We start from the raw sequence: 17,405 nt of genomic DNA on the forward strand, positions 1-17,405 counted from the left end.
CATAATTCGGTTTGAACATCTATCAGAACTATGATGAAACAAAACTGTGTGTATATAATATGGAACGTGTTAGAGAAAAAAAAATCAGAAAAAAATATGTAGATACAATTTATAAAGGTCAGCATGTCAACTTTTATACATTACTGTATGCAACTAAAATGACTTAAAAGCTGTTGGAGTCCTCTTTTGTTATGATCATACTATACTGACTAAGCAGACAGGCATTCTCAATTCAATTTGCAGTGCACTATCATGTGTTAGGCAACAATAAAATCAAGCATATCAATATAATCAATGACATTCAAAAGTTTTGAGTCTGTCGCGATAACATTAACCTTATAGGCAGACATTCCAATCAAATTTGTGACTCATCTCTTAGAGTGGACAACAGTGATATCATGTATCTTTAAAACTCTTTCAAGGTATTCGAAGGTACTGAACATGACACGACTTAGTAAGTCTGAATCTATGTTTGTGATCTAGGCTTTGCAAACGGACCTGTTACTATTTGCAAAAAATAAATCTTATTGTGGTTGATAACAATAACAAGGATCATTACTTTAATTCATTATATTCATATGTTTGGTGTACATGCTGTTTTTGAAAATTAAATGGAACAATGATTTTAAGATTGTCATCTAAACTTTGGAATCAGACATTTCAACTTTATTCACAGAACCATCTGGTGGTTTACAACAACAATAATGCAGCGTTGTCGTGCGAAAGAAAACATAATTTAGTCGTAGTTAAAAGTATCAATATACAAGAAGCAGTTGTCAAACAAATCAGAAAAGTCCACTGAATAAAAGCTTCAGGTATACTCTGTAATATAAACTGCATTCTTTATAGGAGATATATATTTATAGACTATGTTTCGTTTTCCCAATTTACCGATTATTAACATTCTGATTTCACATTTTTGACAAGCTTGTATTCAAGGATTCTTAAAAATAAATCAGAAGATGGTAGACGCCTTCACAGTGCTTTCAAATACTTTAAAGGATGATTTTCCCTCGTAGTCTCTGTTTGTTGATTTTAAAAAAAAAAAAATTTTGCTTGTTTTTGTTTTTCATTTATTTATTTGTTTTTTGCTTGTTTTTCTGTTTGTGAGGTGTCGAGGGGAAGAACAAAATAGCTTTGATCGATCTTTTGTTCCGAAAACAGAAGTATACCATTCATAGATGGATAAAAAAAAAATTTGTCGTTTCAGAGAAAAACGAAAATGTTTAAATATTTTATCAAGATACAAATAAAATCCCAAAAAATACATTTGCACTAAATCTTACGAAGCGCCAATATAAAATTCCGAACAGAGGAGCTTAAAAAAAGAACATTTTATAGTTGTTTTGAATGAATGCTATATGCCTTCAAAAGCATAAACTAACATTGTTTCATTGGAGGATTTTGATGTCAGAATATGAAGAAACTAATTAATAAACGATCCTAAGCATCTTTTGTGCTCCGACAATTTCAAAATAACACAGACAATTTTTGTTGAAAAGAAACAAAATACAAGAGACTAAGAAATAAAAATTGGTATATATATGCATACAATGAAATACTATATATCTTAGAATGTTTGAATAAATCTGATTTGTTAATATGTCACTTATCAGATTGTCAAACATGCTTATTGAGCTATTTCAATATAACAATATTTATTATTCTCTAATTGCAGACGACGAAATGATTACTTTATGCAGGACTCTCATGTTTTTTTTTTATAAGAATTAAGGATTACAATGTGAATATGTAATTTTCTTTTTTTTTTTTGCTGGTGTAAAACGTTGTAAATTAAAAAAAAAAAAAAAAACCAAGAGCAGTATTGAACAAATGACGTTCGAGAGAAAATTAACTGTCATTGGGCCACACCAATTTAATTTCTTGTTCTACGGATTTTTCGACTCCAAAAAATTTGGGCGAGCAAGCGATTAGAAAATCTAAATAAAGAGCGAAGCTTGAAAAGAAAAGGCGAGCGATTATAATTGTTTTTATAAACATAAAATAATAGGTTTTGACAATATTTACCAAACTAACATGTTATAAAACTTTATTTACCACTTGTAATTTCACATTTCTATAATTTATGAATGGTTTTTTTTTCCTGCTTACAAAAAAATAATTGAATGAAATCAATTTGGGATCGAGCTTTTTGTTGATGAGTGTATATACGTACATTTTAGTGTTTTGTATTATATGTTAGTTGTCTGTGTCGCTGTCGTTTTGGTGTCATGAGTCTCATTTTAGTTCTTTGTCACTTTGTATATAATAAGATGTGGTATGAGTGCCAATGAGACAATTCTCCATCCTAGTCATAATCAGGTTGGGAACAACCCCTCAAATGATAAGTAAGCTCTCAATGTAATAGCTCTTTTTTATGAGAGGTACATTTCAAGTGATATTCAGTAATTTCATTTTGTAAAAACCACTTTTTAGTACAAAAGGGCACATATTGATATTATTTGAAGAACCTTTTCCCTATGAACTAAACATTTATCTGGTATTTGTTATTCTCGTCGGATTTTGTCTAATGCTTAGTCCGTTTCTGTGTGTGTTACATTTTAATGTTGTGTCGTTGTTCTCCTCTTATATTTAATGCGTTTCCCTCAGTTTTAGTTTATTAGCCCGATTTTGTTTTTTGTCCATAGATTTACGAGTTTTGAACAGCGGTATACTACTATTGCCTTTATTATATGGTCAAAACATGTCCAAAAATATGAAGTCATATTTCTTACATATCTATATCTATATATATATATATATATAACAAAGGGACCCCTCTTTTAGAAAAAAATGTTCCAAATTTGATGAATTTCCGCCCCTGTCTGTTAAAAAATCTCACTTTTTCTCTTTTCTTTTCTACAACAGTAAAGTAACCCCTTGTCTGAGGGACACTCCCTCGTGTAAGGTTCATGTGAACCCTTTGGCTAAAATGTGTTCACTTCAAAATTAACTCTGAGCACAGACAAACTTGTGCATCTTGAAAAGTTTTAACAAACAGTTAAGTTTCACTTGATATGGTCCACACAGGTACACAGTTCAAATCACCCTTGCCGTTTTTGGCACAACCTTTTTGATCTTTTGGTCCTCGATGCTGTTCAACTTTGTACTCGTTTCGGCTTTCAAACTTTTGTATCTGTGCGTCACACATAGGTCTTGTGTGGACAAAATACACTTCTGGCGTATTAAAATTTTGAACTTGTTGCCTTTTGTTGGCTGTTGTTCGTGTGATTCTTTGTCAATTGTGTTCTCCAATTTATTTATATTGTAGTCCTGTGTTGTCATTTTGATGTTATATTTCACATGGCCATAAAAGTGCGAGGTTTGGCATGCCACAAAACCAGGTTCAACCCACCATTTTTTCCTTTAAAAATGCCCTGTACCAAGTCAGGAATATGGTCATTGTTATATTATAGTTCGTTTCTGTGTGTATTACATTATCACGTTGTGTCGTTTGTTTTCTCTTATTTTTGAGTGTAAATTCACATTGCGATAAGACGTGTCACGGTACTTGTCTATCCCAAATTCATGTATTTGGTTTTGATGTTATATATATATATGTTATATTTGTTATTCTCGTGGGATTTTGTCTATATGTGTTACATTTTAGTGTTATGTCGTTGTTCTCCTCTTATATTTAATGCGTTTCCCTCGGTTTTAGTTTGTTATCCCGATTTTGTTTTTTGTCCATGGATTTATGAGTTTTGAACAGCGGTATACTACTGTTGCCTTTATTGTCAGGTATCTATTGTCATTCTTTTGTCCATGCAAATCAATACAGCTCATTTCAATTATTACCTGTTGGGAAGTTCTCAAACCTCTTTCCCAAATTCTGAGGTGAAAAATTAGCCATTTTATCGAAAGGGTCCAAATGAACCTTAAGGAAATATTCATTTGGAAATTGGATAATGTATCTAAAAATAATTCAATTACAGGTCATAGTACGGCCTTCAACACAGCGCTTTGACCCAGACAAAACAGCATGCTAAAAAGGACCCCACAATGACGAGTGTACAATAATTCAATAAAAACAGGAAAATCAACGATATAATATATATACAAACGGAGAAATACCTATGAACCACACCAACAAACGACAACTACTGAACATCAGGCTCCTGACTCAGAACAGGTGCAAAGACAGGTTTGGATTGCTATGTTCCGCCTGAAAACAATATTGCAGTTGAAGGCAACACTTTTCCTTCAGAAGCTCTGCGTACTTTCTTTATTCTAACAACAAAAATCAGCATGATTTTGCAGGGGAATGTATGTAAGGGGTGGAGAAACCTATGTTTATATGCTTTTTAAATGTTTATAAAAAAACGGTGCGGGAAATAGACACGATTACTATACGGGAAGCGGGAATATTAAAAAAAATCGTTTTGAAAAATATAGGTGAGGGTGGGTCCGTCAAACAAGGAGTTTTTTAATTTGTGTGGCCTTACAATATTATATATTCGGTTTATTTAAATTACAAGGAAGATTTTGTTCCTATTCCGTGCTGGTGTCTTTTTGAAGATAAGAATATTCTTCTTTTTTAATTTTGGTCTCTCCAAATATAATATTTATTCTATCTATATAATCTTCTCCTAAGTTACATTTTGTGAATGATACAAATCTCCTCCTGCAGAATACAGAATTAAACACTTAAATTAAATATTTTAAATCATCATGAATCTGTTATGTTTAAATGTCTTCCGTGAATTGTTAAAATTTAAAAAAAAAAAAAACAATAAAAAAAAATCTTACCTTAAACTGTTCCAACAAGGAGAAATAAATGTTCTTGACAAGCCTAGTCTTTATTTATAACATTATCATATCTATTTCAAATTGGGTTATCTAAATTACAAGATGTAATCTTTCAAAAATGAACGAGACACAAAGATGATTATATTCTCGTTTTTTGTTTACTTGTTACGTGACCGAGTATTTATTATTTTATCAAACTTGACAAAATGCTATATTTTCGATAAGTATAAGAGAAGAATTCTACAACAAAATGCTATCGGTGAAATCAGTATTTTTTATTAGAATACAAACTCGGATTTTGAATAAGTAGAAGATATTTTCGGTTGTCCAATGGTCGTTGGTTATGTTAAAACTTTTTAAAACTGTGTCGCACGTAATGCAATGATATTATTTTATGTTGAATATTTTAAAACCCAGTGCAAAACTATTTAACAATATACAGAACTAAACGCGCTGATGTTACGTTAATCTTAAATATCCTTCGTAGTTTCCTCACTATGTGTTTAGGGACAAAAAGGTGCTAGCTTAGTGCATGTCATAACATAAGAATTTGTGCTTTCCCATCTGGCCTCCAGATGGCCTGTTTTATAAAATTGTGGTTTGATTTCCAATTGACACTATCCATCACTTAACTGTTTAGTCCATTTTTGGTAATATACTTTTGACGTGCCTCGGTAATTATACAATTCCTATTGCTTTATTGTGATGTGGTCTTTTATTATTCTTGTTTTACATTTTTGCTTGTGTACTTTTCTATAGTGTCTATATGCCATCTTATTTTTTTTTGTTGAAATAGTAATTTGTTTTAAAGTGATTAAGATTATATCACAACGTTGACTGCTGCACCCTTATTTTTTTATTGTATTACCGGTTATTTTATTTGTTTTGCTCACACAATGTTGTCAATATAATGGAATCCTATGCAACTGCCATACAAGCTAAAGGGTAAGCTAGCTACAACACGAGTATAAATCCTATATTTGCTACATAAGAAAATGGTTGTTCCAAGTCAGGAATATGACAGTTATTTTCCATTCTTTCGATGCGTTTTAGCTTTTAATTTTCCAATTGACAAAGGACTATCCGTTTGAATATTCCTTGGTGTTCAGTATTTTTGTAATTTTACTTTTTTTCAGAGAACGACGTTAACGTGCAACCATTTGTCCTGTTCTGCTTTTTGCAATAATCATATGTACCTACCGCACGATAATCTATAATAGTCTCCGATATAACAAAATGTAAAACATTTCCAACTTGAAAACAGACGGCTTGATTTATGAGGCGGGGTTAGACGTTTATGTTTACCTGCGCTCTACCCTCCCCATGATCTTTCTCTTATCATATCTCAAATATGTTTGGGAGAGGTTGTCCTATCGTTCATTTTCAGACCAACCATTTATGAAAGATATGATATAAGTACATTACTGATGACCCTTCATAAGATCATCAGTTGTGTAATAAATATTATCTCCTTTCTTAAATTAGAAAAGAGGCAAACTGCGTTGTTATGCTTATCAAACCTTCAAACTGTCTCGTGGTTTGAACCTTCCTTTACTTGTTCATCACGTACGCCCAACGTCAAAATATTTCAAGGTGTAAAGACACACTTAAGCATGATAATTGTTCAATCGTCTTTATCAACAATGTATGTGCATTTTAGTTCATAAAATTTGTGAGATTATACTTTATCATTTGGATAATTTGTAAAAAGAGACAAATAGAAAAGTAAGAAAACAAATAATTTTGAATCCCCATTCTAATTGCATCTTCCGTACGATTAAGTTACACAACTAAAGGGTCAAATGATTTTTTTACCAATAACCACATCATAAAGTATTGAAATACTATCTATCTTCCAAATAAAAAGTATAGAAAAGAAAACGGTTTCAATAGCTGTTCCCGATAGCTTTCGTTTTCTGAATACAAATTTATATTATAAAAATTATATTGTGTATATAGTCAACGAAATTCTGGCAGAGAACCAGTTTTATCAAATATAGACATATTTTTTTTAAACAATGACATGTCCAGTGTATATTCGTAATGTTAAAAATCTAAAGTAGTCATAGACAATTGGGATTGAGACATATGATGTGTTAACTGATTAACTATCAAATTCATTGCAAATTATATATAAAATTTTATTCAAATTGTATTGTTGTCAATAGGAAGAGAAATGGGTAGGGTTATGCGTATTGCTGTTTTTTTTCAATGGATTTTTCGTTTTTGAGGGGCTAAGAGGGGGCAGACCCATTTAGAAGAATATTATTTATTACATAACATTTTTCTGATTCTTCACTGCTGTCCAGTAGGTTTCTTACTCCTTTTTTTAAACTCCGGGGTTCTCCGCAAAAAACTTAATACTAATTATAAAAACAAAAGTAGCATGAAATAGATTTGAAAAGATTTCTAATTTAACACTGGAAACAATTTCCGAACAGAAAATTTGCATTAGATTAAAAAGATTAATTTGCATCAACGCAGTCATATTATGAATATGTGTTGGTAATTTATTGGGAATATATGATATTGTCCTTTACTTAATTACAATTATGAACTTATTAATCTTTTCTAATTAAAATTTTCTTTAAAAAAAAAAGACCAGTTATGAAAAAACCCAGATGGTTTCACTCTTGCTCTCGAAAAAAACCGGACAATATTGTACACTGGATTTTTTGGTTAAATGCAAAGCAATTGTGCTTCTTTGTTGCTCTTAACATGTATAGTATGCAAAATAAGATAGCTAGTCATGTATTAAACTTATATTTACGAAATAGCAGTAAATTGACGTATTCGCATGTGTATTCACTAGAAAAAACCGACCTAGACAAAAAAAAACCGACCGATTCACTCGAAAACCCGCGATCCTAGCCGGGCACTATACTTACCATGAACTTCAAGGTGTTTGGAACAATAACCGTTACAGTAACTCATAAAGCATTTGGTATTCCCAGATGCATTGAAATGTTATGTGTTATTTATAAGGTGATCAACTCTCACTGCTCAGAGAGTTTTCACTAACTGATATAAAACGACAAATATCTATATATGAACCTTATAAATCGTCTTTTTTTTTTAAACAATACAGCTTCAATCATTTTCCGGCGTCCATCTGTCTGTCTGTCTGTCTGTCTGTCTGTCTGTCCAGCTGTCCTTCTGTTCATCTGTCCGTCTATCCGGCGTAAAGATATCGCACCGTAACTTGAAAACAACTTAGTTGTTTCTTATGATAGTCAAACGACTTGTATACTTTTTGGTAAAAATACGATGAAAACTTTTTGAATTACGGAACTATGTCACTGAAAGAGGGGGGTTTCACATGGCGCACTGTATCTCAAAAACGAGTTATTTCTGATATTGCAAGTAACAGACTTTTCAAACCAGTTTGCATTGGAAAAGATGAAAAAGAGAAAAGATGTTTTCTAAAACTTTCCTTTGCCAACAAAGGTATCGATGGCGTCAACTTAGGCAACATCCTTCATCATAAATTAGTTCAGTCGAAAATACCTCCTAATTTCAAAGATCAGTCTGTACCAATCATTTCTTATACTTATACCAAACCAATTGCAACTAAAAATTTCAATTACAAACACGTTTTGCAGGATCACAATATTGACGACTTCAAGTCTAATCTTCCTGAGTGCACTTGTGCTAGTTCCAAATTCTCATATAATCCGGCTGACCACGTTATAACCGGTGACCTCAACAACATTGTCAATAACACTTCCCTGCGAAATGTGTTATCCAAAGGTCCAAAATATCGCAAGCCTTAATCCATCAGTTGGAAATATAACTTCAAAGTACTGATGGATTCAGTCAAGAATTATGCCAGGCAATGGGCTAAGCGCGAGAGGGAAGACGTAGATACTTTTTCCGAATGGATTAAGGCTGTGAGGTCGTTGATACAAATCAGAATTGAGAAACTGAATGGGACTATCAATACCCATGCTATGTCAATCTTTAAAAATCCAAATATTGCAAAACACTTGTCCTACCTCCATGACAAATATGTTGTTGTCTCCGCAGATAATGCACCAAACAACATCGTGTTTGAGTGTAAAACTGATTACATAAACTGCTTGATAATGAATAAGGTATTGACAATTCACTTGGAAACTCAAAATAATCCCTCAAGACACTTACTAAAGAGGACATCCTGGATAATCATAGGTCTGTTATATGTTACTTTGGAATTTCAACTAAAGATAAAGATCTGGATCTTCCACCACTGTTTTAGATACATAAACTACATTAGAGTCCTTACATACAACGGTATATTGCTGAGTCTTCCAAGTGCTCCACGAAACCTCTTTCTAAATTATTAACATCTATTTTATTAGCAATCAAAGCCGGGCTTCAAAGTTATTGTAAAACTGCCTATCCTAGAGATGGCGAGAATCAGATGTGGATCCAAAAAAAATCCAAAGATCTTTTAGAGTACATACAATCTAAGACTCTTTCGTTTTTTTCCCCATTCCAAACTAAAAGACAAATTAAAAGAGTTGGTTTTGCTTTGTTTCATAAAAAATAATGGCCAACATAGATACCGGTATCTTGTCTTAGGGAGGGATAAATTCTACATTGTAAAGGATAACACTGATTCAAACAAAACATTCTCTGAAACTGATATTATCAAGATGCTTGATTTCTTGATTGACAACATATACCTTATGTTTGGAGAATGTGTTTTTCAACAGCTTGTCAGCATTTCAACGGGAACCAATTTTGCTCTTCTCTGACCGACTTGTTTCTTTATTATTTTGAGGCTGACTTTGTACAGGAACTTCTTAGGATGAAAAATAAGAAGCTAGCAATATCTTTTAACTTTACTTTCCGCTATATAGATGATGTTCTCTCACTAAATAATTCAAAATTTGGTAAAAACTTTACACACTTCTTATATATATAATTAGTTATATTAATCTAAAGATCTGTATAACTTTTGGTGATGATTCCAAATTTTATTTTAGAGTTATTGAGTTCTTGTAAAAAAAATGGGGCTTAACATGTTGCGCCGCATCTCTAAAACGATTAATGATTATTGCTTAAAACTTTACACACTTTATAGTTATATTAATCTTAAATTCTGTATACGTTTTGGTGATGATCCAAAATTTTATTGTAGAGATATTGACGTGGTGCAGCTGTTTATTTATTCATAATGAACAAATCAATAAATTCCAATCTAAAGCATAATAAAAAGTGAAAATCTGTAGAAATTCCGTTGATTCGTATGCGCCTTTAACCAGCATAAGAAATTGTTGATAATTAAGAATTAAAACATTAGCAGGCAACGGCAGCAGAAGACATTGTCAGCTTACAAATGAGTTTAAGTAATTTTTCTCTCTGTAATTACCGATTGTAGAAATAAATATGTACAGTTCGGTCCCTTTTACGTAATATGATTATGACTATTGCCTATGTCTGTTATAAATAGTGTGTTATCGGCCTTTTTATTTTACTTTATGCTGTAATATTGATTTTTTTAAAGATTCATGTTTAATATGACAATCGAAAATATTTTTTTTTCCAGATTTTGTACAATTTAAAACAGATGGCCTAAGTTCAATACTACAGAAAATGTTAAAATTGACAGACTAAACAATCATGGATTGCAGTTTTGGTATCAGTTTTGATCAAGGTTACGGCTCGGCTTATTTCTAAGATGTCTAATTAAGCGTTAACCCATAAAGAATCATAATATAAAACCAAATCATTTGTGAATTAATAAATTTAGGTGAGATAATGTAAAGTTTGGGTGTTCGAATTAGTAGTCATAAAGATACAAGATATTTTACTGTGCCAATCACGCTGTCAATTACTGAGCAGAATAATCATGGTAACTACAAAAAAGTATACAATACAACATTATATTTGAACTAAATAGAATAACAAAATAATTGATTATTAATGATTAGTACGATTGGTATAAGATTGAGTGTAGAAAACTATAAGTATGTAATAATAAAATTTATTCGTTTTGTATTAACACCCTGCAACCTAGACAAATTTAGTCATGGCTTGTCAACCCTCCTCTAATCTGTGACAGTAGTGTAATATCACAACATAACAAACTATAAAAATCAAGTCATTCTTATAACATATGATTGATACAAAGCAACAACAAAAACACCACCAAATTCAAAACGCATACAAGAGAACAAAATATACAAAATATTGATCTGAGAGTATCAATATTATAATTCAATCATTTTTCAACTGATTCATAGTTTTGTTCTTATGTTGTACTATAACACTACTGTATAAGGTTAAGGGAGGGTTGGTGACCACAAAAATATTAAACCCATCCACAGCCACATTCTGTATGTATGGGTCTGTTTTTCGTTTGTTGTTTTGTACAAAAATTCAGCCGTTAATAACCCTTTTGTATTGTTTCTACATTTTGTCACATCGATGCTTATTACAGCTTGCTATGTGATGTGGTTTTGCTAATAGTTGAAGGCTATACGATGGCATATAGTTGTTTAAACCTAAGCTAAAGTCATTTGGTATTAGTTGGATAGATGTTTCATTTTTAATCAAATCACATCTTCTTATTATTTATGTTAATTTTGTATGTCATACGCGTGTTAGTCGGAATGCATGTTTTCTGAAAAGGACCAAAGTAACCCTCTTTAAAATCTCTAGAATCATTCCAACTGAAAAGTGTAATAGTTGTTAATCTTGCAGAGGTTCTCCTAGTCTTCGTGTAGCAAACCTTATTGTTTCGAATGACACGCAGTTGCATCGAAAAATTAGGTGTAAAAGATAACAGGCTCATTATTAAGAATCACAGATGCTCGTTTAATGGTGTAAGTAATATTCGTCAGTTTAAAAAAAATTGAGGCAAATTATATATTCAACGAAAGGTCAAGAAAATAAAACAAAAACAAAACAAAAATGAAACGTTACCGATACAAAGATATAATCAATGAAGAGATATGATATCTATTTGAAAAGAGAAAAGTTTTCACTTAAATTGCGATTTCGAGAAATTTCATTAAATAATTGCATTTAAATAATCTCATTTAATTGTGGTGGCAGAACATACAGATTTCTACAAATAACAATACATAAGCGGTTCTGTTCTGCGGAATTATTTGTCTCGCCTGAGAGTGCTGCTGTAAGTGGAAAGGGACTTGAAAAATTAGTAAAAAAAAAACCTGAATAAGTGAGTCTATTTATCATGAAAATACTGAATTTAAAAAAAAATATATACAAATTTGTTTAAGATACTAGTCCTTTTTTATGGGCTTGGAGATAAGCTTCGGCCCATGTTTCATAACAGTCCATGCAGGTTCACCAACAGCCCAGTAGTCAGCACTTCGGTGTTGACATGAATATCAATTATATAGTAATTTTCATAAATTTCCTGTTTACAAAAGTTTGATATTTTTAGCAAAAACTAAGGATTTTCTTGTCACATCATAGTTTACCTTAGCCGTATTTGGCACAACTTTTTTTTGAATTTTGAGTCATCAATGCTCTTCAACTTTGTTCTTGTGTGGCTTTATAACTTTTTATTATCTGAGCGTCAGTGTTGAGTCTTATGAAGACGACACGCGCGTCTGGCGTATTAAATTATAACCCTGGTACCTTTAATAACTATTTTACAACTTATTATGTAGAAAAAAAATAGACTGTCTGTAAATGTTTATCTTAAAAAACAAAATAGTCCATCTATCAGAAAAATACAGAAAACGAAAATAAATTTTCAAAACTGTGCATCATCCATGGCCATTATTTCCTTTTCATAAAAACTTCAGCTTAAGTTTCATAAAGTTCTATGAAGGTTTGACAAAGTATTTGATGTGTAACAAATTTTATCCCCATACTGTATCATCTTGTTTACTATGGAATAACAAAGTTCATTTATCAGTTTGACTGTCCCTCTGGTATCTTTCGTCCCTCTTTAATCAGAAAAAGATGCAGTAAAATGAAAATGTATATTTCAAAATGTTGCTCTGTATACTGTTGTTTTTTTTTTGGTGATTAAAATGCGTCTGTCCAAAGGAATAGGGGCAATAAGGCTCTTATTTGGCTCAAAAATTACTGCAAATTTGAAAGTTATCATACATATTCTTAAATTACCGAAAACTTGACTAAGGTACAAGGTATTCAGAAAAACAAAACAAATTTGTCATTGAACAAGTTACCATTGCAACAAATCACGACTTAATTTGCATATTTTCCAAAATTTTGTGATTTTCCTTGTTTTTCATCAAACTTGAAGGATATTTTAGATTGAAAAAGTATGTGCGCACCCAGAAAACAACTTTTTATTTGGTGAGATTATGTCAATAATTATAATAAAGCTTCTATTAAATTTTTTTTTTGTTTAATGGATGCGCAGGATGTTTCCACAATGGGAATAAAGAAAGAAAACTGTATAAATTCTCTACTTTTCATCGTTTTTGTGAAAGCAGTACATATTATGACGTAATTGTGACGTCATCAGATAAAAATCTTTATGTTTTTCATTTAAATTTTTTTACCCTATGCATTTCATAACATTATGAGTCAATTTGAAACAGTTAACAAACATTTTATTTTCTTGGGACGAAACCAGGCCTTAATGCCCCTACTCCATGAAGGTTTGACAAAGTTATTGATTTCTAAACAACCTTTAGCAACGAACTGAACCTAAACGTTAACGCCGCCGACGCCGATGCTAAAGACGAAGGAATCTAAGATTGCTTTGTCTCACTTTCGCAAAATAAATTTAGGAGGCTCGACACTATAGCAGGACGATAGAATCAATCATTAATTGTTTTATTGTTCACCCATGGTACAATCTGACTGCCTTACGCGTCGAAGGATTTTTATGTATTCGTGTTTGTAACACAATGTTTGGCAGTAGTTTCAACCTTCCAATGACAAGTAGACAAATTGCAAGGATTTGTCTAAGATCTGGTCTTGCTTCAAATTAAAATTGTTTTATTCTGGAATAACATTCAATATAATCAAGACTTTATAAATTTTGTTCGCCCGAAGCGCCAGTAGAATTTAATTTAAACACTTGAAATATCTTTTTAAAAAGGAAATTGAAAATCCTTAAAAAAACAGAAATTTCTGAAAAGTTGTGCCAAATAAAGATTACCGATCTTAAAACCTCATAAATTGAATAAGGATATCAAAATGACATCAGCTTAGAGATAGTGCATATCTCCGTTCTATACATGCATCACCCACCTGGCTAATTTATACTCAGTCAAAATTTCAAATTGAAAATAGCACAAAATTGGTAAAATTACAGACTAATTACATTTTATGGTATATCGTTCTCATTTCTCTCTTATAGCAGTTTATGTATAAGGTGCATTTTATCCCTGATAATGTCACAGCTATGTGAACCTGCAAATAGCGTACCAATTGAGATATGCAAACGCAATACGGGAGGATATGCACCTGCTAAGAATTGAAAAGTTGACAATTTAAAATTTAAAATCATCACGTTTGTCTCAGAATCAGTTTAAAAGTCGCACATCTGTGTCAAAATTTGATGCAATTTAATTTGTTTAATCAGAAAACACTATTTGTGTAACCTGTAATCACCCTGATGAGGATAATTAGAATTTCTGTTTAATTTGCCCTTAAGAACAAAGATGTAAGAGATATCTTACTTGACTGCATCTACTCACTTGTTGATAAACATATTATTTTCATATGATATGAATATTGCTATTTTTGTAAATCACCGTTTTATTTGAAATTTTTTTTTTTTTTTTTTTTTATTTAGCGTTTATTTATTTATTTATTACTGTTTTTCAATTTCTGTCTTTGCTCCCTTCAACAATAATTTATTTATTCCACTAAGTAAGCTTAGTGTCTCTTTCAAACCTGATACATACATTTGTAATTACTTATATAATATATTTATATGACTCAAGGTACTTTCAAATGATGATTAATTAGAAGTATGCGTATTTATGCGTGTTGATAAAAACTATATCCCAACAGAAATATTGCCTGAAAGTGATTGTATAACATTAAAGTGAGATCAATATCCAGGGACGACAACCCCTGTACAAAGGTACCTTCTATAGGCAGTCATAGAGTGATATAAAAAGACTTGAAGAACGTAAAAAATCTATTAACTGCATCATGGACACAAGCCAAAACGTACCAAATAGCATATAAGGAGGAGATTTTAATCTTCCTGATATTAACTGGCAAACAACAACTGTAAACCCTAACCAACAGTACGAAAAATCATTCAATGAAAATCTAATTAAAAACTCAAGTACCAAAGACATGAACCAAATAGTAATGGAACCAACTAGATGACAAAACACACTGGGCCTACTCATGACAACCAATCCAGGACTTGTAATTAAAATCGAAGTACATCCTGGAATGAGTAGTCACCAAGTAGCCATTGCAAATATAGATATGAAAGCCACAACATCATAAACAAAAACTGGTGCAACTATTCGAAAAGGGCGATATAAATAGACTGAAAGAAAATATTCTTGACAACTTTAGAAACAGAATGAACAACATGGAAGAAAAGTCCGTAAAAGAAAACTGGACATTTCAAAAAGATCATACTTCAGGCAGCTGAATATTTCATTCTACAGAAAACTACAGGCAGTAAACAACATGTGCAATGGATCTTTACACATAATATAAGACTGATACGATGCAGACAGCAAAGATATAATGATGCTTAAAACATAACACCAAGAAAAATTGGAACAAGTACAAACAGAATACAGACCCTGTCAAGAAAGTGATGAACAAGGCCAACAGCAACTATTTTCGACAAATCCTAAATCAAGAGGACGAGGTAAACAATAAACCAAACCTTGGCAAACAAAATCTGGAAATATATAAAATAAAGGGGAAAACATACGCATTGAGAATATCACCAATCCAGAACAACCTCGGAAAGCATGTTATTGTTAAGGATAATCTAAATATTAAACACTCAATATGATAGTGTCTTCACGACAGAGGATACCAAAAATATGGGAATCAGTACAATTCAAAACATCAGGAAGTTACATATCAATAGGGGTTGAGGAACAACTTAAATTTCTAGACCCAACAAAAGCAAACGTTCCAGATGAACTAGGATCTTGAAAGAAGCACACTGCGTAATTGCACGGTTCCTCTCAAAAATTTGTGAATAGTACTATGACATTGAGAACGTTCCTGGTGATAAAGGCGAACATCGAACATCACAGCCATCTACAAAAAGGGGTACAGATCTCAAGCATTAAACTACCGTCCTGTATCGATAACCACAATATTTTGTTAAGTCGTGGAACACATACTCTTTAAGCACATCAAGGAACATCTTCAAGAACATCACGACATCCAACACGGATTCAGGCGTAAGCGATCAAGTGAAACTCGACTCATTAACACCATAGAAACAGTTACAAGAGAACTGGATCATCGAGGACAAACAGACATGTTTATCCATGATTTCTCGACAGCGTTCGATAAAGTTCCCCACCAAAGACTTCTAAAGAAAATGTCACACTATAGGAAAACATATTTATATCACTTTACACTGGATTTCGGCATGGGTCACTCAGCGACACCAGAGAGTTCAAGTATGAATGGACTAAAGCCAGGGAGAACAAACCAGTACAATCAGGAGTTCCACATGGTACAGTATTTGGACCTCTGTGTTTCCTAATATACATCAACGGAGAAACAATCTCATTAAAATCAATCTTACGTCTATTTGCTGACGACTCGCTGCTACTAGTATATAACTCCATCAAAAGTAGTGAGGACAGTTTACAACTACAAAATCTGACATAATTGACTAAATGGGCGAAGGGGTGGCAAATGGCTTTCCAACCAGCTAAATGATACACACTGAGAGAAAGAAAAACCAAACAATAAAAGAGTCTGAAATGATGGGACTGTGACTATTCTGGACTGATAATTGTTATTATTCAATGTGTTATTAATTGTATTTAATCATATACAATGCATATATATATATATATCAATACTGCCGGATGGTCAACTTCTTGGGTGTGCACAAACACTGATAAATGCATTGACTTTCATACTTATGATTTAAACCATTTGTACTTTGCAAGCTATAAGGGACGGTTTTATATGTATATTTTGGTAATGCTTACCTATGAACTATTTTGATTATCATGTATTTTGACACATCTTGTTGTGAGATTCAACTTGTTTACATCTGCCATGACATCGTTCTGTACTTTCACTTTGTGATCTCATATCATTATTTGTTTAAGTTAATACATTATAGCGAAGTGACCAGGCCAACAGTTTTTTTTAAACTTTAATGGACCACCCTACCTGCAGGCTAAATTATGACTTTTTGGAAAGAATAATGTTTATTCTTTAAATTATGCCTGGTCGTAGAAGTGAAATATGGTGCAATTTTTTTTAAATAAGGTCAAAGATTAGTGATTGAGTTTTTCTTAATGATGGATTAAAGTTTCAGCGTATATTCTAGCTCTAAGAACCTTTTAGGTTTTATGTGCCTTTGCCTTACAAAAGCACAAATTGACCCCTTAGAAAGAGTGGTTGTATGGGATATTTTAACAAACAAAGGGCATGACAACTTTTGAAAACCTGACATCAGTCATCGTTTTCATCGTCGTCTTCTTCCAATGTTGCTCGGTAAGTTAAATAATTTCTACAACCACCAGACCCTT

The 17,405-nt window shown here is 32.1% G+C and overlaps 1 protein-coding gene across 1 annotated transcript in view; it reads right to left on the bottom strand.

Moving 5' to 3' along the window:
- The window catches only part of LOC143079154 (uncharacterized), a 40,689-nt gene extending 35,892 nt beyond the window's left edge, over positions 1-4,797 (bottom strand). The window contains exon 1 of the mRNA XM_076254371.1: positions 4,750-4,797. The gene's annotated coding sequence lies outside the window, so the exon portion shown is untranslated. The remainder of the gene's footprint in view (positions 1-4,749) is intronic.
- Between the last annotated feature and the right edge of the window lie 12,608 nt (positions 4,798-17,405).

The sequence above is a fragment of the Mytilus galloprovincialis genome, chromosome 6, assembly GCF_965363235.1.
Source record: "Mytilus galloprovincialis chromosome 6, xbMytGall1.hap1.1, whole genome shotgun sequence".
Lineage (NCBI taxonomy): Eukaryota > Metazoa > Mollusca > Bivalvia > Mytilida > Mytilidae > Mytilus > Mytilus galloprovincialis.